We start from the raw sequence: 22483 nt of genomic DNA, 5'->3' as shown, positions 1-22483 counted from the left end.
ATGACTTAAAGATTCCCACAGTGAAAAGGAAGAAAATGCAGAAGGTTTAATCATCCACTTACAAGGTAACAAAGTAGATTTCTCAAGCCTTATGTCTCTTACAAAATTTGAAGCACTCACACACAAATATCAGTAACATGCTGCAGCAAGCTGAAGAGCTTCCCCTGCCCTTGCACAGGAATACGTGCAAGTCCCTCCCTTGCACTTACACACAGACATTTGCTGTTTCCATCACCGTTCTACTTGCAAAGAGATCAAAATGAAACTAGAAGCAATCGTGCCATTGATTTTAACACCTTCCTCCCCTTATGAAGGTCTTGCTGTTCTGTGTATCAGCAATCTCTCTGTCCAACGACACTGCAACATCTGGAAGCATCAGCACGAGCTCTCTGCACGCTGAGCAGTAACGTGACTTACAGGCAAAACCCTCAGCACTGTGAGAGCATCACTGAGTTTAACTGGTCTCCCAGTTACCAACCATAACAGGAACTGGACGAAAAGGGAGAGAGACCATCCCACCAAGCAAAGTCAAGACCTACTTTCTTCTCCCTCAGACTGCCCCATATCATGCCTTTGCAAGGCAAGGCAGGAATTGTTCCTATCAAAAACCCATCTTCTTAGTTTCCAAGGAAGAAATTTATTATGATGAGGGTAGTGGTGAAACACTGACACAGGTTGCCCAGAGAGGTGGTAGATGCCCCAACCCTGGAAACATTCAAGGTCAGGTTGGACGGGGCTCTGAGCAACCTGATCTAGTTGAAGATGTCCCTGCTTACTGCAGCAGGGTTGGACTAGACGATCTTTAAAGGTCCCTTCCAACCCAACCTATTCTATGATTCTTAGCTCTCCAGAGAACACCAAGCCACCATGTCAAGATGAACCCAGAGGACCTTTCCAATGCTGTGTTGGTGGATAGCAATTTGGTGGAATTATATTCCACAGCATCAATGAAGCGCTCAAGTGCTCTTCTACTTTGCCCAGCCCATGCCAAGACATCGGTCTGACTTGCAGCAACGCAGTCTAGAAAGGAAATCTCAGCTCCAGGCAAAGCTGTGATAGGGGACAATACTCATCATCACACCCAAATGCAAAAGAACTGATAGGAGAGAGAAATCACTGCCCTACTCAGTTGAAACAGGAGGAAAATAACTTGCAATATTAAAAAAAAAAAAAAAGGCACAAAACCCACAAACCCACACACAAAAAAAAACCCACAAAAACACAACAAATAGAAACAAAAGCTAAGAGGCAAATAATTCATTTAGGCAATATGCAGTGCCCATACTCTACTTGAATTGTTTAAGTCAAAGGTTCACGGTTTAATCAGAAGCACCATAAAAAGAAAAGCTAGGATCAGAAGTACAAGATTTATCTTGAGTAAACGAAATAGGTTTCTCAGTAAGGTGTTTTCATTTAAAACAGAAAAAAATATGTTGCAGTTTGTCAACTGACCAGTAAGGGGAGTTGGTGCCTAGAGCTTTGAGTCAACCACGCATACGCAGTTTTGGGTGGAGAAAACTCAAATATACAGTTCTGAAGTACTGGCATTGAGGAAACATTAATGAGTGCCAGAAGATGCTAGAGGAAGATGGACAGAGTGCACCATGTCCAGAAAACCCAACTAACCTGGGAGAGGGCTTGAGAGATACTACAGTAGAAAAAAGTTATATTTTTGCTTGGAAATGAGTCTTTCTCTCCCTGCAAGATATAATGTAAAGCACATGATGGAGAGCACTTGGAAGGAGAAAGGCAAAGGACGAATGAAATTGAGTCAAGATGGAGCTTGGGATAAAAAAATAAGGGCTAAATCTCAATGCACTTCTGGGTATGATATTCTGATGGTACCATGTTTCCCAGAAAAGACTTCGGCCAATTCCTCTGGTGGCCTTGAGGAGACATCTAGGAAGGTACAACATGCCTGGGAGAAGACCTCAGAAAACAAGGGCTAATCAGACTCCTTACCACTGACCCCCAGCACTAGAAACAAACAGGGAAAAAATAAAAATAAAGATTTATTGGAAAAAAAAAAAAAAACAAACCTCAAAATCTGAGTAGGATTTAATAATATTATACCGTATCTAAAGAAAAATGCCAGCAGTAGGAACTCATTAAGCATTGTATGGGGAACAGCAGCAAAATCACTCCTGCGTCTATAGCCATGCTGGGCTCGTCAACAGAAACGGGGCTGCCACCGGCTACGGGGCCATGGGGAGGAGCACTCAAACGCTTACGTTCCTCTTAATCTCATTAACCTCGTATTTACTCTGTTGTTGGTGATTACTCAGGATGTTAATAGGCATACTTTTTGCGTATTATTTACTGAATGTTACAAATCTGTTTAGCTCTGTATACGAAACTGGGCTGGAACATGCCAATTCTCCCCATGCTATGGAAAACGGAGGTAGAGAAATAAAATCCTTTTTAAGGATCAAGCATTGGAACAGGCTGCCCAGGGAAGCGGTAGAGTCCCCATCCCTGGAGGTATTTAAAGAACGGATAGATACGGTGCTCGAAGACATGGTATAGATGGACTTCACAGTGATAGGTTAACGGTTGGACTCGATGATCTTAAGGGTCTTTTCCAACCTTGACGATTCTATGATTCTATGACTTGTTTCAAAGATCCTGATCTCTTGAATAAGAATTCAGCACAAGATAACCAACTGATTCAGAAAAATATATTCTGGAATACTTTCTAAAGTATTCCATGAAAGAGGAACAGACACACAAACCAAAAATACCCAAGACAACTTACTTCCTACTATTAAGCTGAAGTACATGAAACAACTATTCTAGCCACGATACAAACTATTGTAATGGTATTCCAGGTGGGAAAAACAGACGTAGTTTAAGAAAACTACTTCTGCTGATAAAAAAAACTCTAAAGGTTTTACAAATACAGTCTGTTATGCCTTGAAAAATGAAACCTTCACTGACCATCTGTTCTTAGCAGAGAGCGCCCATTAACACTCACTTTTGACCAAAAAACCCAACGCATCACGAGTGTCGACCATCCCAGAGCTTAATGAATCAGCCAAGTCAGGCAAGATCAGCTGTCGGGGAAGAATTTGGATGGACATGGCCTAATATTAACCAGCTAAAACAAGGAAACCACCGCAAGACCAGAAGACGCCATCCACAGGTGAACATCAGCAAGCGTTGAGCCTACAACGTTCCTGCACACCCACTCCAGAGGCTGGGTCCACCAAACATAGCATCACCTCCAATGAGTTGAAGGGATATGGAGAAAAACAACCAAAAAAAAGAATCCAAAACAGGAAGGATTATCAAAGAAAGAAAACAGCAAAAAATATCTGCCCCACAATTTTATTCCCTTGTGTTGTGGAGCCAATTGTTTGGCACTAGACAGCAATAGCCCAACAGACCCAAGGCCCATCTCAGCAGTATCGTCTCTGTTCAGGGAAAAGGAAAAAAATGAAAATCAGAAATGAAAAGTTCATACAGGTTTTTATCTGCTCTGTTTCCCCCGGTCTGAAGCACAGGAATTCCCAAGATTGAGGTTTTAGCTTTATCTTGAGATTCAGCTGCCTTTGGGAGTTTTCACACCCTGTAAATTTGTTTATATGTATTAGACAAGCTTTGCTTTTGGGCTATACAATATCTCTCGACAATGTAACACACACACAAAAAAAGACACCACTCCTTCCCTTTAATTTCAGGGTGCAAACATTAGGGGATGCCCACTGAAATACAGCAAGTAATTTTAATTTTCTGCAATTTGTGATTTCACATAACTGTCATTTTTCCCTACTTAGCGATCTCATATTTTATATCCAGTCTTAGCCAGGTAAGCAGGGTCTGTCGGCTTTTTTCCTACATTTCCTACAAAACGAAAGCCCATGCAACTAAAGGGATTGCTGAGCTAGAAGCACACAACTGGGACAACCAAGCGGACTTAGCACTGGAAAAAGTCTCAGCACAGAAAAGCAAAACCTTCGCTAGGACGGTGTAGCACAAAGCTGCACAGAGGACTCATGCCTTTGTAACAGCAGCCAATCTGTTACAAAGCAAAGTTAGCAGAAGACTGAAAAATCATTATGGTATCTTTATAATTTATTTTGAACTAAAAATATCTAGAGAGGAAAAATTAAATTGTTGCTTTTGGGAAGATGATTCATACAAGAATGCATGTGCACATGGATGTGTACAGAGCAAGAGACAAGAGATAACATGTCCATATAGACAGATATACAGCTGCGTATTTTAGAACAGCGTTCATAAAGATCCAATAGCTCAGATACATCATTAACTAGAGTCTCCAGAGTTACTAAACCCTTTTTTTCCTCACACACTCTAGTGACTGATTTTTTTTTTTTTTTGGTCCCAAATTTGGGAACAAATGCCTCAGGAGGAATTTAACATGCTTTTAAGGCAGTTTCTTATGCTTAAAAAAAAAAAGGAAACAAGAAAAAGAATGGCTTAGGCAACTCAGGTAGAGGCACTTTTATGCTGTGTAAAGTTAAGAAAGTGGAAGTATTACTTCCTTTATACAGTAATTATTCTTCAAAAGAAGTCTTTTAATCGAACTGCTGAAATTTTGGGTGATGGGCTTGTTTTAAGCAGGAGAAGCATCATCATGCAGGACTCAACCTTCCAGACTTATCATCAAAGCTTTCTTATCCCTCCTTGTGACAGGATGGTGGAGAAAGTCAAATCACATGGGATGACACCAGGGCTGCGGAAAGCAGCAAAGGATGATGAAGGAACTTCTGCCCTGAGTTTTCATACCCTTAGAAAAACCACACAATTACCCTTTCGTCTTCTTTGATGAACACATTCTACTTCAACACTCTCAAAAGCCAACAGCAGAAGCTCCAACGCATGGAAAAAAAAATCATTAAGAGCCTTTACGTTAAAGTACAGTGCCCGGCGTTGGCTTTTGAAGACAGGGTAAATAAGTAAGACCTTTAAAGTTTAAGATGTTGCTCAGCAACACCTTGTCATGCCACATCATACAACACTGCCTCCTCATTATTTTCCTGGCCAAAGGTCAAAATTCATCTTTCCAAGAGACATGTCTTCCTATAGAGAGAGCAATGAAACTCCCACATCCAACTACCTCAGGAGCAATCCACATCTCCATCCTGGAGACCTTCCAAACATCAAGACATGCTGCGATTTCTTAAGGAGGCAGCCTTCCCTCTTCGTAAGCACTGTACAGCGACATACGAAGCACGTGCCTTCTCACCACAGAGATGTAGGATCCCTTGTACAAATTCTGTTCCTCCTGTAACACGTCTAAGGAGGCATCGATATGAACTACCACTATCTACTGGTTCACATCTACACATTGGCAACTAAACAGAAAGTCTATGTATCAACATTCAACAGTCTTGGGAGTGTTTTTTCTGGGATTTGTAGGTTTGTTTTGGTTTTTTTAAATATATTAGAAAAATGTAAAAGCAGAGGTAACTGCTTGGTGCACAGCTAAAATACGCACCAACCTGCTCCAGCGCCAGGACTTTCCCCTTCTCCGATGCATGCCACATCTCAGCATGTTCAGAGGTCCCAGCAAAGTGCAAGCAGCAGAGGATCCCTCCAGCCCTGCCATCACGTACCCAGAAAAGTCACTCCTTGACCACCTGTATTGCTTTCCACGTGCTACCAAGTTCCCATAATTCATAAAAAGAGCAAAACTGAGCAAGTTATAAAGAGCAATGCAGGCAGCTGCAGTTAACTGTTTTCATCTGATTGATTACTCCTTCCATTTGTAAAAAAAAAACAAAAACACCACTCATATTCGTGTGATTTAGTGCAACTTAAGGTGGGGAAAAAAGTCAGAAATCTTGCCTCAGGCAATCTCACATGGAGCAATCCTGCTCCAAATGAAAACAGCACTGTTTGTCCAGCACAGAGACCAGCACTGAAATCTCAGGATGCTGACGGCTCCTCAGGTAAGAGTTTCTGTCCCCTTCATGTAGCCTTGGGTCAAGTGTTTTTAAACTGCCTCTACAAGCAAAAATCAATAATCATTTAAATTTTCCAGAACAAGCTAAGCCATGACACATCCCATCCTGCCAAGTGGGGATTCAGATCCTTAAGTGTAGAAACCTGGTAGCCCAGTTTTACAGAAGTATCAATATTATGCCCATCTCTGAGAGCACCCAATGTCGCAGGCAGCCTTAGGAGGATGAAAACCAATACTGAAATTATCAACACGCACTATGTCGTGCATGCAACTTCTTGCCGACCCATCTTCTCCTTATGTCATCCTCCCACCCTTCCCATCCTACGTATCTATCTGTTTTCTTCTCCGACTCTTATCTTGTCAGGCGGTTTCTCCACAGCAGGGTCTCTCCTTCTGCTGGACACCGTACAGGAATGCAAGAGGGACATGCTCGTTGGTTGGCATCCATAGGAACAAGCCTATTATAGGAAGGAATTAATGACAACTCTGCCTACCTGCATGTTTTTTGGGTTTTTTTAAGCTATCATGTATATAACTCGCATGATGTCAGTAGAGGAATATCACGCTAAAGATCTGGAATGCAAGGGGCGGGTTTTCCTCGTTTCTATGGTTATAAGCAATTTTAATGACCAACCTAAATAAAAAAGCTGGAAGAGAGAGAAAGTAGGAAGGAGTGAGGTAGGCGTTTAATTTTGATTGACAAGACTCAGCATAACTAGTTAAGATCTGTCAAATGCCTGCTGAGGATCACAAATCCTCAGCACATTGTACGGCAGACAGAATTAGTCTAAATGCACAGCATTACAAAAATGTTTCTTACCCAGCGAGATCAGAGTTCACCGTTTCAGTTCCCCCACACAAAGCAACTGATAACATAACTACCAAAGGAGGCAAGGTAGGGATGGAAAAAACATATAGTTTTTATTATTTGTGAGATTTTCAAATGCTAACATGCTACAATGTCTTAACTTTTGTCCCTGGCCAATATATATATATATTTTTATATATACACATACACACATAGATAGATAGATAAAAGGACAGCATTCCCAAGATTGTTAACTACAACAACAAACTATTTGAAAAGTATCACCAACAGCATCACTTTGGAATCACATTTGCATCACATTAAATGGTGTATAAATACAGAGTAAGGAGATGATTCCTGCATTAAAGACCTTAAAATAGGAGACTGAATGCAGAAAGAGTTGAACATAGATTGGATGGGAAACATCAGGAGATGCAAAGACAATCTGGAGAGACAGTAACACCAGCATGACAGTCAGCTGTGAGGTTCCCTGAAGATATCCCATCAAAAAAACAAGGTTTGGGTAAAATTAAGAGCATCCCTACAAATGTCCATGGCTGATGTCATCAAGAGGGAAGAAGAATGAAGCAACAGAGACTTGGAGCATTTCAAAGTCAGGAACAGAGACTCAGGACCTTGGAGGGAAGAGTCAACATCTCAATGAGGCATAAGGCAGCACAAGAAGGGCTCTGGAAGACATAACCAGCAGCTTGCGTTTAATGCCACAAAGATGCAGGATGCAGCAAAGGACAGACACAAAGAAGATTTAAGACATGCCTGAACCAAGCTACAAAGGTATTTTTCTTTTACTCGCTCAGCAATGTCAAGATGCAAGCAGGACACGGTGATCTTCAGAGGGCTACACGCTCACGAGAGTGCTTTACAGACCGCCACTTTCTGAGTCCCTCTGTACCTTCTTCTAATGTTTTCGGGAGCTCTGCTGTTTTATCAAATCTGTTTGACTTTTAAGGAGGGAAAAACTAGTCAAGAGAGGATGGGGTTACGAAGGAGGGAAGTCAACAGCTCTTGAGATGCCTGCCAACAGGATCTGCACTTAAACCATACAGTTCTGGCAGAGAACACCCTCAAAATTTGATATTTGAAAGTCTTACGGTGTTGGAACATATAATTAAAGTAAAAGGACACAAGTGAACTAAGCTGACCAACATAAACTTGTATCAAAGTCAGGAGAACAAAGTCTCAGCCACCTGTTTCTTCTATGCTACACTGAAAGAAGAAAAAAAAAAGTAGCTACCAACTACTTTTATTTCCACTGAGGACTGTCCCTCTCCAGCCTCTAAAAGGTACAGATTTGTACCAGTCTCAGAGAGCTAAAAAAAAAACAAAACAACAAACAAAACCCAAAACTCACAAGAAGTTGCCTCATTTACTGCCAGTTTCCAATCCTATAGCAACACATTTACTGTGATACAAACTTTTCTTTCCCCCAACAATGCCCAGGCTTCCCAATATAAGAATAATGAAAACACCAACAAATTAGTATTTCTTGAAGAACCACAGTACTCGCTCCTCAAGAACTGGAATAAATGGAAGGACTCAAATCCACTTCCCAACTGGTCACATCACTCGGGCAAGTCCACCGACCTCTGTCTCTTAAAACTCCCAATTTCAAGTAATTAAACTAAACCTGTGTGAAATTTATTTATTCAGTAGTTATACCCTAAACAAGCACAGTAGCACTCACACACTAAGTTACCTCTTACTACCAGCATCTAAAAAGTCATTACACAAAACTTGGCAGATTTGGGCACAGATTCCTCAACTTCAACCGAAAATTTCAACCGATCTCTTAAGAAGTCAACCAAGACTTCTACAAAGCTAACGTCAGTGTGATGTACAATGAAGAACACCAAGCTCCAGGGCATGTTCTCCCACCGTTCTGTCAGGAACGCTGGCTTCACTCAAGTCCAGCCATGGCCCATGACGATTTGATGGGGTGTACAAGTCCAACGCACACCTCAGCTCAGATTATTTAAGTCCCTGAGAAATCACATGCGAGAGAGAAAAGCATTGCACATGCAGTCTTCCAGCCTTCCTATCCTAGCCAGGCTGGATCGTTGGGCTGGGACCAACTGTATGAGATTCAACATGACTCAGTGCCGGGTCCTGCACTTGGGTCACAACAACCCCATGCAACGCTGCAGGCTGGGGGAGGAGTGGCTGGAGAGCTGCCTGGCAGAAAAGGACCTGGGGGTGTTGGTTGACAGCCAGCTGAATATGAGCCAGCAGTGTGCTCAAGTGGCCAAGAGGGCCAATGGCGTCCTGGCCTGTATCAGTGTGGCCAGCAGGACCAGGGAGGTGATAGTGCCCCTGTATTCGGCACTGGTGAGGCTGCACCTTGAGTACTGCGTTCAGTTCTGGGCCCCTCACTCCAAGAAGGACACTGAGGGGCTGGAGCGTGTCCAGAGAAGGGCAACGAAGCTGGTGAAGGGTCTAGAGCACAAGTCTTATGAGGAGCGGCTGAAAAAAAAAAAAAGAGTAGGATTCTTATCTTGACCATATTCCTTTTGAAACACAGTGTATTATTAAAAACCACAAATAACCTTCCTGACAGCAAAAGGACACGTGCTTCTTCACAGGAGGGTGATAGCATGAATTTTATACGTGGCTTTTTGGGCACTCAACATCAAGCGACGGGCACGAGCTTCCCTTCATCCTCGCAATGCTCAACGGCGCTGCTGGCAACGCCAACACAACTTTGTGGCCAGATTTACTTGCACGTGTCAAAAAGTATGCTGAAAATGAAAAACGCAATTTGAAAGGTTGGTAATGCTGCTGGAGGACACGTTTTGCAGTATTTCCCCATCAAGCACCAGTGTGTAGGCAGACTCTGACGCTTCATTTTGTGAGTTAAGTTCATGCTTAAATATTTGGATGAAATTTAGACCGGCTGAATATGAGCCAGCAATGTGCCCAGGTGGCCAAGAAGGCCAATGGCATCCTGGCCTGTATCAGGAATAGTGTGGCCAGCAGGACCAGGGAGGTGATAGTGCCCCTGTACTGGGCACTGGTGAGGCCGCACCTCGAGTGCTGTGTTCAGTGTTGGGCCCCTCACCCCAAGAAGGCCACGGAGGGGCTGGAGCGTGTCCAGAGGAGGGCAACGAAGCTGGGAAGGGTCTAGAGCACAAGTCTTATGAGGAGCGGCTGAGGGAGCTGGGGTTGTTTAGCCTGGAGAAGAGGAGGCTGAGGGGAGACCTTATTGCTCTCTACAACTGCCTGAGAGGAGGTTGTAGCGAGGTGGGGGTCGGTCTCTTCTCCCCAGTAACAAGCAATAGGACGAGAGGAAACGGCCTCAAGCTGCGCCAGGGGAGGTTTAGGTTGGATATTAGGAAAAACTTCTTCACCGAGAGGGTGGTCAGGCATTGGAAGAGGCTGCCCAGGGACGTGGTTGAGTCTTCATCCCTGGAGGTATTTAAAAGCTGGGTAGATGTGGTGCTCGAGGACATGGTTTAGTGGTGGGCTTGGCAGTGATAGGTTAACAGTTGGACTCAATGATCTTAAGGGTCTTTTCCAACTTTAACGATTCTATGATTCTATCCAATGGCTGAGGACGCTGTAATGGTCCACAGGCAAAAACATTTGGTCAGCTCTGTCCAGGAAGCATCTACTGAATTAAACCCATCACCAGCACACCGCTCAGTAACTGTGGTTATAATCTACTTATGGGCGATGTATGTGAGAAAAGGGAAAGGAACTGAGCTCTTGCTAGTGTTCAAGTCATCAAGGACATCTTAAATGCATCATTTAATGAGACAAAGAGACACCACAAGTCAAATAAGGTTCAAAAGTAGGATCAAGGATAAAACAGGAATATTACACAAGAGCGGGTAAGAAAAGAAGATACACCAGTGCAGAAGGTACTGCCAAGAGGTTAAAACTGGCACCTGCTTTTCTGTCCTCAAATACTGAACAGGGCAACTTTTGGCCAGTGGTCCCATGGCATTTAATAGCTTCTCTTGATCTCCCTCAGCGCTCCCTGTCCTTACTGAAGAAGGATAACCGCTTTACCTACCTGAAAACCCACATAGCTGCCCAATACAAGTGAACTTGGGGGCGGAAAGGAGAAACGGTACCTCTGACTTGTACTGATGGACCCAGGACCAGCTTGGACAGTCGCAAAGCAAGAACCATGAAACCACTGGTTCTCCTAATCTACTGCTGTTTCCTTCCCAGTAGTGCCATCATGAACTCAATAACAAGGAAAATAAAACAAAAAAAAGAGAAAGCAATTCACGTTTTATCCAATTTCTTACTGCAAGGTTTCAAACAGCCATGCTGCCTATCACCAACCTGAAGATAAAAGTCAAAGAGCACCGAGTCAGCTGGCACAAGCTCATTTACTACCCGATAATGCCTCCAAACCTCCCAAACCAGCTCTGCAGCCATCAGAGCCACCTCTTCCCTGGACAGTGCCCAGGAATTACTTGCAAATGAAATGCAACTGGATTTATTGCTTCTGCAACCCTGGAAATTCAAGTTACAGAGGTGGCATTACATTTTGTTTTGCCAATGCTAATCTAATACCTTTTTAAAGGTGCATACGTTTCACCCTGTTGGCTTCCAACACTGAATTACCAGCTCTGCTAAACTTCAGAATAAATGAGACGAGCGTGCCCTCTGGACGAAATCCCTTGCTGTAATCTTTATTCAAAACACACTGCTTCGGAGCCTTGCGTGCATTGCCAAAAATCGCCTTGAGGTTTGCTCTTTAAGATGGCAATTTGCATATCAACATTTTGCTGCAGAGCTTACCCAATGTCCCCGCTATTATTTTAATAGTCAACTGTGGGCGGCCCCCTGAGCGGCGCACAGAAGTGCACGCTAAAAATACTCTTGCCTTCCCCACCGGCTCTGCACATGACCACAACTAACGCCGGCTCGGATGCAAAACCGGGAGCAACGGCATCCATCCGCCTCTCGAGGAAGATGCACAGGCTCCTAAGTGCCCGAAAAACACGCTAAGAAGCAGAAAAGTACCTCTGCATGGATGGAGGAAGGACGCACACAACAGCTGGAGGAGGAAGACCGCAGAAAGAACCAGATTTGCAGCCAAGGAAAGCAAGAGAGGTTTATCCAAGTGCAAGACGTACTTGGGAAAACACATTAAGAGGTAATAAAGCAAGCGAGGGAGGCATCACCGGGGACATGAATTTAAGATGATGCTGAACAGAGGAAGGCAAAAAAACCTCATGCACAGAACAGGAGCGATCCCAGGCGAACACGAGCACAGCCTGATTCATGCCCCAGAAGGGAGATCCCGGTCCCACTGGCACCACCGCGTTGATCAAAGCGCATGAAAAAACATGGATTGCAGGTTTTTCTGTGCCCTCCTCCCCCTCACTCAGCAAAGCCCGGTCTCGGAGGTTGTAATTATTTTTGGCAAGGTGTAAACAGATCCAGGAAATGAAACCGAAAAACAGAGTTATTTACGAGATGCAATGCAGGGAGCCAGCATCGGAGCCCAGCTACCAAATCAGCAAGCGCAAGGTCACCGTCGTCTGCATAGGAGAGCAACTTTGCAAAGCGGTATGCAGCCAGCCAGGCACAATAACCAGCCTCGGTCTGCCCAGGAAGGCAAGCAATGGAAATGGAGCATAATGAACCACCAGAAAACATTGCCTCATTCAATTAAAAGGGCTTTATCGTGGGGCTGGTAGGCTTTGAGATGGCACCCGTGGAGATAGCGCCCACCCAGCCCTTAACTGACCACAACATCTACCTGCCTCTCTGGTCTACGCGAGAGAAGCAAGAAGGACATCAGGTCCATAAGTCTTCCTTCACCAAAGCTGTTGTAGAAGGAGGCAGCCAAGGGGCTCCACCTGCGTGTAGAAGATTGATGAAGACCACTAATCACCTTATCCTTAAGGCCACCACCTGCTTCCAAGGAGTTAGATTATCGTCCCAACCCAAAAAGCATCACAGATTCTGAAAAGCAATTTGCTTGCAAAGAGCAAAGCTTTATACTCTCCCTCTTCTTTCTGCTAGCAGAGAAAAACAGCAAAAGCTGAACCCTTCCTGCAAGGGGATGTTGCACCCCAACGGGGCTGAAGAAGCTGGCAGCATCTCAAGCCCACGAAGCAACCACTGAGGAAAATGCAAAAGCTCCTTCTGGTTTTACCAGGGGCCGAAGGAAAAGGGATGGTCAAAGCCAGGCAGTGCAGGGAGGCAGGAGGTGAGTGCCCCAGGGACAGGAGGACCTCCAGGCTGCTTTCTGCCCACCCACTTTATATTCTGTGTTCAGAGCCTCGCAAACAGGATTGAGACCCACAGCCCTGTTTCCAAGTATGGGATTATAAAGAATTTTAATTAATTAAGAAAAGGATGACAATGCATTAGGAAAGGAACTGGATGAAGAGAGAAGAGCAAGCTTGTAGACCCGAGAGCCCACGAGACATCTCTATATACAAAAGGAAACAAAGGTACGTCTGAATAATGAAAAAAAAAAAAAAGCAGGGAAAAAAAAAAAAAGCAGACCTTGGTTTCCATGCACAAAGATGAGGGTCTTTACAATTAAACTGCAGGTATTTCCATGAGGAGGAAACAAAAAAACCCAACAGAATTGAAATCTTTTCCATTGCCCTATGTTTGGGGCAAAGGAGAAGAAACCCATCTGCTTGAAGCTCTAGAGATGATAATCGGGAAAATATGTGTCGCGGCAATCTGCTTTTTCAAATTCAAAGGCAAATAAGTCACAGCGTCCTGTTTTACTGTAATATTGCAGTACCGTTTACACCACCAGCTAAGATGCATCTCCAAGGGACCAGTTTTGGCACTTGGCTAGGATAGCAATCTGTTACATTTTTAGAAAAACAACCCATACCTATGAAACTTCCCAGTGGTGCATGATCAATACTTAAGGCGGCTTTGGAAAGCACGCAGTTGTTCTCTAAAACAGAAGTGTCCAAAAGCTTAGGACAGTGGTTCTGGGGCTTCAACGCCCACATTTTGCTACCTCCTTCCACCTCTGGGCACTTGCAGTTAATGGAAGCTGAAGGTCCCTGACACTGAGAAATTGAGCCACTAAGACACAGTGGCATCAACATAACTTTAAGCACCACCATTTTAATAAATTTTTTTTGCCCTTATTTATCATTAGCAAAAGCAGCCCTAGTAAAATGACTTGATTTTTCACTGTCACTAGAAATCTGGATAGCTTTACAACCTGTATGAGACAGTACGCAAGAGGATGGCGAGCATCAGCAGGGTAGGCACGCTTCCCTGATCACAGCTATCCCTATTCACAGTGGCCTGATCCTGCCCACACCGATTCCACTGCTCTGTCCACAGCAGCTTCAGCAGAGAAAAGACAGAAATTTTCAATTCTTTAAAACAAAAGAAAACAAAAAAAAAACAGCATAAAAGCAAACAAAAACACATGCACTATTATTATAGAGATGTGAATTTTATATATATGATCTTATGCACAGTATTATAGAAATTAATCATTATTTAACAATATATATATGTTTATAAGTTTAATTTCTCATACTTTTTCACTGAGCGTCTGCTCCTGGTCACTACCTGCTGCAGAATATTTGATGGGACTGACATTAGGGTCTCTCCAGCAGCAACAGGCACTCAGGTAAGAGAGCGGCTGGGAATACGTCAGACAGACAACAGAAGACATCAAAACATTTGGGAAAGATAAATCACATCTCAAGCTATTTAGCAGTATGTTTGCATTTGTATAAATTAGGTATTTTAGAAATTAGGAGGTTCTCATGAGAGTCTGGAAAGCTAATAGTGTCACAAGGGATCATAAATCAATTGTTTTGTGGGGAAAAAAATAAAAGCTGTATTAAGGTTTAGCTCTTGCTTCACTTTGCAAGAAGGAAAAGCTGAAGATCTGCAGCTCCCAACAGAAGGATGCAGCTACATGGAAGACAGTAAAGAACGATGTCGATCAATCTACGCCTTAATGCACAGCACCTACTCTCATACAGCCACGTGATTTTTGATTTGTTTCTATTAGCTGGGAATAGAAAACGCAGCCCATTGGAGTTAACTTCAAGTTGTTGTAGCAATTACCATTTAAAAAAAAAAGTTTGCTTTCTCATTAATAAAGATTCCATGGCAAACAGAAGGGACAGAGAGGGACTTTCAGTCACCGGCGGGATGTTGAACAGTGCCTGTGCACAACCAGCATTGTAAGCAAATAATCTGAATTATCCCCCTTCTAAAAATCAAGCCCACATGTTGGAAAAGGGATGCTTCGACAGAAGCAACGGCAAAATTATGCCAACTCAAGGGATCACCGTCCGCAGCTCCCGTTTCCAGGCGGCTGAAATGGCAATAAATAGCAAACGAAGAAAATCTGTCACGTACAGCGTTATATTAAACAAGGCGTTACCCTGCGAGTCAGCACAGTTCCTGCAGCATCATCTACCTTCCTCATCACCAAAGAGATGCACAGCAGCGTTTTTTCTCCCCAAAATTAGAAAAACTCAGAGCATACTGAACATCTCCAGGCTGGGACATGGGATGCTGCAGAGCATTTGCTAACAATTCAGCTCAAACATAATTGCAATTACCTAGTTAGCTGCAACCACCACTCCCTCCGATAAAAAGCCCTTCTTTTAGTCACTAATACGTTTTCCAAACAAACTATTCACATTAAAAATTTCAATACCGGTTATCTAACCAAGGACTAAATTTGAGGGGGAAATTTTGACAAGAAGCGGAGTTTTTTGCAGGAAAAACTCTTGCCTTTGGAGAACACAGGCTGGACTTTCCCTACAGTTAGTTTTGCCTAAATGCAAAGCCATCATTGCAGAGCTCGCAAACCCGGTGAGACGTCATTCAAGTCTTCCCCAAAGAGCCCGGGAGGATTTGTCACCACCAAGATGCCCCAAAATTGGAGCACGTGAACTGCACAGTGAGCATCAGTACACGCGGATTGTGGTCACAGTCAGGAGACATCACATGCTGGTAAATAAATAAGGGATTTTCCAGGGAAAAAAAGAAAAATTAAGAAAAACAATGTTCACGGCTGTATATGCCTCCACCACAGAGCCCTGAGCAAACTGTTCGTATGAGATTTTTTACAAAGCAGCCATTAATAGCAAGTTTGGGGGGTTCCCCTGTGCCATATTTGAGTCTCTGGCATCTCACACAGCAAAGAAATGAGTTAATCCAAAAATTTGGGTCACAAGGCCTCCAAATCTGCCTGGTTGTCACATGCAGAAAACTGAAGGAGGCACCTCCCTATTCCATGCAGAAACATCACAAGAAGATTCCTTGTAAACTGAAAAAAAGCAATAAGCTTCAGCAATGAGCGTGGTCAAAGTCCCTCACGGAAGAAGAAAATGTTTTATTTTACAGAAATAAGGACTACGGCCACCTACAGCACAACAGGGTTGGAATAAAATCCTACAGCACGGCTGTCTCCTGCATTCCTTTACTCCATGCACCAGATGATGGAGGAGTCCTACAGGGGCAAAAAAAAAAATACATGGCCAAGTTATTCAAGACTATAATCATAATAAATGTATACAGCAGGGGAAAGAGGACAAATAAAGTCCCCGATAACCTAAAAAAAAAAAAAAAAAAATCACATTTTTGCAACATGTGGCTTTGCAGTGGAGGTGATAGCGGAACAAGAACAAAACAAATGCTACACAATGAAGAGTCTCAACCATTTTGCAGTTATTTTCTGCTTTTATTTAGGGAAGAGATGACAGAGATAGCAAAGAAATCGCAGCCTAACCCAACACGAGCATTTACTTTTTTAAAAAAAATAAATATACTAAAAAAAGTAAATATAGGTATTGCAGCCGAGTTCAACTTCATCCAAGGAGAAGCTGGAAAATGGTTTACAGATTTTGTTTGCAGCATCCCAGCAGATGAGTAGCCAACGCACCTAAACTGCTCCTGGGAGAGCTTTTCCCTACAGCTCTGCATCCCAGCAAAGCAGCGTTTAAAAAAAAACTTCTGATACACTATTTCTTTTTTTTTTTGTAAAAAATCTGATCACCAATGCAATCTTTACTTTCTTATGGTGCTGCAAGCAAAATGGCCATGAGGGAAAAAAAAAAAAAAATCCATCCTGCCCCTTTTTTTTTAGTTAAATGCTATTTTTACTTCATCAGAAACGCTGAAAAGCGAAGAAATGCCCATGCGCTGCAACAAAGAAATGGCACCTGCCTACTGAATTTCCTGACTAGTGACACTACGAAGAAAGAGTTTTAAATAGAAACCTCCCTGCAAGTGTTAAATCAGATTAATTTAACTCTTTTGCATTATTTTAATCTTACATACCATCATTTGCAAGGCAAGCAGAAAAAAAAAAAAGAGTAGGATTCTTATCTTGACCATATTCCTTTTGAAACACAGTGTATTATTAAAAACCACAAATAACCTTCCTGACAGCAAAAGGACACGTGCTTCTTCACAGGAGGGTGATAGCATGAATTTTATACGTGGCTTTTTGGGCACTCAACATCAAGCGACGGGCACGAGCTTCCCTTCATCCTCGCAATGCTCAACGGCGCTGCTGGCAACGCCAACACAACTTTGTGGCCAGATTTACTTGCACGTGTCAAAAAGTATGCTGAAAATGAAAAACGCAATTTGAAAGGTTGGTAATGCTGCTGGAGGACACGTTTTGCAGTATTTCCCCATCAAGCACCAGTGTGTAGGCAGACTCTGACGCTTCATTTTGTGAGTTAAGTTCATGCTTAAATATTTGGATGAAATTTAGACCGGCTGAATATGAGCCAGCAATGTGCCCAGGTGGCCAAGAAGGCCAATGGCATCCTGGCCTGTATCAGGAATAGTGTGGCCAGCAGGACCAGGGAGGTGATCGTCCCCCTGTACTGGGCACTGGTGAGGCCGCACCTCGAGTGCTGTGTTCAGTGTTGGGCCCCTCACCCCAAGAAGGCCACGGAGGGGCTGGAGCGTGTCCAGAGAAGGGCAACGAAGCTGGTGAAGGGTCTGGAGCACAAGTCTTGTGAGGAGCGGCTGAGGGAGCTGGGGTTGTTTAGCCTGGAGAAGAGGAGGCTGAGGGGAGACCTCATTGCTCTCTACAACTGCCTGAAAGGAGGCTGTAGCGAGGTGGGGGTCAGTCTCTTCTCCCCAGTAACAAGTGACAGGACGAGAGGAACTGGCCTCAAGTTGCACCAGGGGAGACTTAGATTGGATATTAGGAAAAATTTCTTCACTGAAAGGGCTGTCAAGCACTGGCACAGGCTGCCCAGGGAAGCGGTTGAGCCCCCATCCCTGGAGGTATCTAAAAGATGGGGAGATGTGGTGCTTAGGGACATGGTTTAGTGGTGGACTTGGCAGTGTTAGGTTAACAGTTGGACTTGATGATCTTAAATGTCTTTTCTAACCTAAACAATTCTATGAAATGGATCATGCCGTAGGCAAATGCATCTGCTCTTATGGGCAGGGAGACACCACCAACCACATCCCAGTGGAAGGACCCCATCCTCCATCCATCCATCCATCCACCAGGTCTCACGGGGATCAGACCAGGATGCACAAGTCCTTTCCAGTGCAAGGAGCCTTTGCTTTGATGATGACGACTCCAACCCTACATCAAACATGGGCAGAGACTCCTCCTGCCCACACAAAGCCCTCAGGGGTCACGGATTTCCATGGTCCCCTGCAGCACCAGCAGCCCTCAGGAGATCCAAAAAAAAAAAAAAGCCAAGCGAGAGCCACCTACCCACCCCACTGCCCAAACTAACTGAAGCGTAGGAAGGAAGATAACAAAGATGGGAAAAGTAAATTAGATTTTCCAAAAGTTCTTTCCATTTTCATCTAGCAGAATGTGTTTATGGTACAGGCAGGGAATCAGAAGTATTATTTTTATCTTGATATTATTTACCCTTTCACACTTACTATTTAAATATCTCTGAATTCCCAGAAGAACCAGCAGTTCAAAATACCATTTGATATATATTTATAAGCAAGGGGAAGCACAGACTCATTCATTTTCAGCTCGCCTGCTTTTTTTTTTTTAAATTAGATTTTAAGTGCTGTAATATTGATGTGCAAATTCATCAAGACACAGAAGTATTATTTCTCCTCCACCCTCAGAGCAGGCGTCTTGCTGGCTGGGAGACCTCGTCACGCTGGAGAGTCACATGGTGAGGAGCAAATAACAAGAGGTTTAAAATAAAAAATAAAAAATAAGTAAGTTGTGAGAAAAGGAATAAGGTTTCTTGCAAAAGAGAAGATGGGAATAAGAGACTTCAATAGTAAAAATCTGTTTTACCCGGCTCTGTAGCCAACCTCAGCTAAAGAACTTGCAGTCGTTGCACAAGAGGCAACCCTGGATGCCAGGAAAAATGCAGCAGCGCAACGTTATATTGCAAAATTCCTCTGAACCAAGCAATTGCCAATACTCCTCCAGGAGGGAGACAACGTATCCGAAAGTTCAGTCTTGTTTTAGGCACGATGGCAGGAGGAAACGGGTATGGAGATCTGAGCCAGGATTCCAGCAGGATGCGCGGTTGCGCTGTTCAGCCTCTCCAGCATCCGTCAAAGCAACATCAGCAGTGGTTGTGCTAATTTTTAATTGCATTAATATACACAATCAAACCAGCAAGATGGGAGACTGTGGAGAGAGCAACAGGGGTTATTTGTTGCTTGGCTGATGGCTGGAAGGAGGGAATGAGCACATCATTAGCACCCCAGCAAAAACCCAGAGACCGACCGGGAGCTGAGATGAGATGGAAACGGACGTTGCAGCTGGAGAAGGCGACGGAGCAGGAAGACACCGAGAGGCCAGACAGCGGCTGGCCTGAGTCATCGGTGATTTAAAGACCTGAACCATCTACGTCGACTCCTAGACCAAGGCAACAGAGAGACCGACAAGGCAGGATGAGGCATTGCATATTCACAGACCCATTGCAAAGGAAAATACCAACCTGGAAAATGGAGTAAATGCTGGATAAAATATAAACCTTATTGCTACTGGATGAAGAAAAAAAGGGGGAGGGGAAAAAAAAAAAAACCTCTTAGGTTACTCCAGCCTAATGCATCACACAGCTAGTAAAAATTTAGGATTGAGCAGGATGAAACACAAAGAGCAAAACTTCAGGCCACCACCCCACGCACATGTTATTCCCAGGCTTGCAAACAGACGACCGCTTGTTTATGAGGCACTCCCAGACATGAGGACGCAGCTCGAGCTGCAAATGTCACGCAATATTTCCAATGCAAACAACCAGAGGTTTTGCAGCGCGTATTCGGTGTGATGGCGGAAGAACGAAAGCGCGCTTTTAGGTTTCCAAACCCTTTGCTTTTTAATACGCACACACAGACATCGAGCAGTTCAGTGGAAACACAAGATTTCCCCAGCAAAGTCCACCCCAGCGCCAGGTGCTGCAGGTTAATTGGACCACACAGCTAGGGCGAGCTTTTATTAAAAGCTTCAAACCTCAAACATTTTGAAGTACAAAAGCAACAAAAAAAAGTTTCCACAAAGTCAACCAAGGACTATTGCAGGCACTTTATACATTTAAAAGTAATTTCATTTCCTCTCCTGTTTTTTTCCCAAAAGCACTTGCAAGTCCATCTCACTGACTACTTTCTGGCTAAAGCTTCATGAATTAGCCTGGAAGGAAATAAATAAATACCATTATACCCTATGTGAGGTGAAAACTGAGCCAAAACCTGTTATTAAACTACAACACTGGTCACGGAGCAGTTCCCAGCGTTGCCATCGCACGGGAGGTCAACACATCAATGTTTCACTGTGTTAAGCAACCACGGGACAGTGTCATGATGACTGCTGGTGGTGGAGCAGGGATCTCCTGTCTTTGCCTGGTCACCGGCCACGCAGGACACAAGCATCGTCTTTGGGAGAGCATGGCACCCTCGGCACACGTGTCCCTCTTTGCTCACACCCCTGGGCAAGACCAGCCCTGTCCTCCAGTTGCCCATACACACACAAACGCCCTGCGAGGCCAGACACAGTCCCTACACTGTGCAAATGCACGCGTGCAAACCCTGTGCAAGGGCAGCCACAGTCCACAGTTTGCGCACACACACCCCTGTGCAAGGCCAGCTCTGCTCCCAGGTTGCAAACACAAACCTCTGTGTACAAGCCCTGTCCCTAAGCAACACAAACACCCCGCGTGTAAGGCCAGCCTTGTCCCAAGGCTGCACACACACCCTGGGCAAGGCCAAACCGGTCCCCAAGGTGCACACACGCACCCTGTACAAGGCCAAAGGGGTCCTCAGGCTGCAGACACACCCTGTGCCAGCCCAGCCCCGTCCCCAGGCTGCACACACACACACACACACACACCCCAGTGCCAGGCCAGCCCTGTCCCCAGGCTGCACACACACACACACACCCTGGGCCAGGCCAGCCCTGTCCCCAGGCTGCACACACACACACACACACACACACCCTGTGCCAGGCCAGCCCTGTCCCCAGGCTGCACACACACACACACACACACACACACCCGTGCCAGGCCAGCCCTGTCCCCAGGCTGCACACACACACACACACACGCCCGTGCCAGGCCAGCCTCGTCCCGAGGCCGCGCACACACACACACACACACACACACACCCGTGCCAGGCCAGCCCTGTCCCCAGGCTGCACACACACACACACACACGCCCGTGCCAGGCCAGCCTCGTCCCCAGGCCGCGCACACACACACACACACACCCCCGTGCCAGGCCAGCCCTGTCCCCAGGCTGCACACACACACACACACCCCCCCTGTGCCAGGCCAGCCCTCTCCCCAGGCTGCACACGCACACACACACACACACACGCCCGTGCCAGGCCAGCCCTGTCCCCAGGCCGCACACACACACACACACACACACACCCCCTGTGCCAGGCCAGCCCTGTCCCCAGGCTGCACACACACACACACACACACACACACACACCCCCTGTGCCAGGCCAGCCCTGTCCCCAGGCCGCACTCACACACACACACACACACACACCCGTGCCAGGCCAGCCCTGTCCCCAGGCTGCACGCACACACCCGTGCCAGGCCAGCCCTAATCCCTACGTCGCGCACACACACGCGCACGCCCTCCTTGTGCGCCACCAGCCCCGCTCCCAGGTGGCCCCCGTGCAAGGCCAGCACGCCCCTAGGTCACACCCCTCCAGACAGTCGTCACGCCCGTGTCACACACGCGCTCAACCCGCGCACGCCAGCGGAGGGGGGGGGGGGGAGGGGCGGGGAAGGTCCAGCACGCGCCGCCGACGCGCGCGCCCCTCACCTGCCGCCGCGCGCCCGTCGCCGCGAGGCTGCGCCGTGCCGCCAGCACCCAAACATCACGTGACCGCGGCGGGCCCGCCCTGACCACGTGTTCGCCTCCCTTCACCCCGCCCCGCCCTCCGGAGTCCCGAGCCCGCAGGTGCCGCCGCCCGCGGGCCCCGCCCCGGACTACAACTCCCAGCCGGCACCGCGCAAAGACGCCACGCCCCCTTTCCCCGGCGACCAATCCCCGGAGGGAACCACCCGAGGGTGGCGGGCACCCCCGCGGTCCCGCCCACGTCCCTCAGCGCCAGCCCCTCCCTCGTCTCCCTCGGCACCTCCCGTCTCAGGGCGCTGCGGGCCGCGGCCCCCACGAGGGCCGTTCCCGTTCTCCCTGCGCTCCGCGCTCCCCCGTTCCCCACCCTCCTCCTCCCTCTCCGCCTCTACGTGGGGAGCCACCAGGTACTCTGAGGCTCGCCGGGTCCCACCTTCCCCCTGCAGCCGCGCTTCCCCTCCTTGAGGCCGGCCCGCCACCCCCTC

At 45.9% G+C, this 22483-nt stretch overlaps 1 protein-coding gene across 7 annotated transcripts in view; it reads right to left on the bottom strand.

Annotated features, from left to right (window-relative positions):
- TSNARE1 (t-SNARE domain containing 1) overlaps positions 1–22058 on the bottom strand; it is a 500311-nt gene extending 478253 nt beyond the window's left edge. For 4 of the 7 annotated variants that reach the window (XR_015700647.1, XM_087739795.1, XM_087740277.1 and 1 more), the window contains exon 1: positions 21966–22058. The gene's annotated coding sequence lies outside the window, so the exon portion shown is untranslated. The remainder of the gene's footprint in view (positions 1–21965) is intronic. The other 3 variants (XM_087739871.1, XM_087740086.1, XM_087740007.1) reach the window with 3 other exon arrangements.
- Between the last annotated feature and the right edge of the window lie 425 nt (positions 22059–22483).

This window comes from Nipponia nippon, unplaced genomic scaffold (genome assembly GCF_047370975.1).
Source record: "Nipponia nippon isolate SJK-2023a ecotype South Korea unplaced genomic scaffold, ASM4737097v1 scaffold_1, whole genome shotgun sequence".
NCBI lineage: Eukaryota > Metazoa > Chordata > Aves > Pelecaniformes > Threskiornithidae > Nipponia > Nipponia nippon.
Note: the sequence above shows the minus strand (reverse complement) of the source record. Positions and strands in the feature narration are given on the sequence as shown.